The sequence below is a fragment of the Pteronotus mesoamericanus genome, unplaced genomic scaffold (assembly GCF_021234165.1).
Source record: "Pteronotus mesoamericanus isolate MK-2021 breed Mesoamerican mustached bat unplaced genomic scaffold, CSHL_Meso_final contig_100, whole genome shotgun sequence".
Classification (NCBI taxonomy): Eukaryota; Metazoa; Chordata; class Mammalia; order Chiroptera; family Mormoopidae; genus Pteronotus; species Pteronotus mesoamericanus.
In genome coordinates, this window is record NW_026554999.1 from 8202996 (window position 1) to 8204204 (window position 1209).

A 1209-nucleotide genomic window follows, 5' to 3' on the forward strand; every position below is an offset into this window, starting at 1 on the left:
TTTACACACTAAAATATTTTATAACATATGTAAAAAAATATATGAAAGTGTCGATGCCCTTCAACCAATGATCTCCAAGAAAGAACCTGCAGTAAACACCTTAAGTTTATGACTTGCTGCAATGATTGAAAACATAGCTTTGGAAAATATCAAATGTCTTAGTAACAGGATATTTAAAAAAACTACTACAGTGTTTAAGCTCTGCATGGGTAATTTAGATAAGGTACTACAGAAATAGAGGTTCTTTCTTGATTAGATGCTCTCAGAAAGCAGGACGATTGTATGATTGGACATCTCAATAAATCTTTTCCATAGGAGGACAGACTGGTATGAGAATAAAGCTATCATTGGCAAAAGTCACTTAGTGAGAATGAGGGATGTTTAGTATTTTTTGAATTGCCTAGTGACCAGGTTTTTGTCTCTTTTTATCATGGTCTTAGAGTAGCCTTATACAGACATTCTGACACATTGCTATATTAAATAATAGAAAACATAATCTAATCATCAATCAGTACGTAATAGTATCGAGTCTTAGCTATGAGCATCAGATTAGTTCCTTGATATCAAGGGCTGCACTTTATTTTTTTAGAAACAAAAGCTAAGTTTACTTGTTCATTTCAATATATGGAACACTTCATGAATTTGCATGTCATCCTTGTGCAGGGCCATGCTAATCTTCTCTGTATTGTTCCAATTTTAGTGTATGTGCTGCTGCAGTGAGCACAGGGGCTGCTTTTCTTTCTTTTTCTTTTCAGTGAAAATAACACAAAGCCTAGGAAGAGATAAATGCAAGTATACAATTATGAGAGGTTTCTACATTAAACGTAAGGTAATATCACTCAGAGACAAAGTGTGTTAAGTTAAAGATCTATATAAATTCTAAAGCAATCATTAAAAAGACCACAACTAACTAAGGAGATAAAATTCTATTTAAAAATATTTAATTTGTCTAAAATAAGGTAGAAAAAGAAGAGCAGATGGATATATACAGCAAACAGAGCAAAATGGTATATTTAAATCGAGCACTCTCAATAATAAAAATAAATAAATTAAGAGACAGAACCTGTCATATTGTACCTAATAAAAAGTAGAGCCTAACTACAAGCTGCATACAAGAAAATAACATTAAATATATAACTAAAAAATGTTAAAAGTAAAATTATGAAAAAGACATACTATGCTATGTCTTTCTGAAAATAGGGGTGGTTC

The 1209-nt window shown here is 31.3% G+C and overlaps 1 non-coding gene across 1 annotated transcript; it reads right to left on the minus strand.

Moving 5' to 3' along the window:
- Positions 1-618: 618 nt before the first annotated feature.
- On the minus strand, positions 619-724 carry LOC129064329 (U6 spliceosomal RNA). Its single transcript, XR_008528439.1, has one exon. It is a non-coding gene; the product is annotated as a U6 spliceosomal RNA (small nuclear RNA).
- Positions 725-1209: the final 485 nt, after the last annotated feature.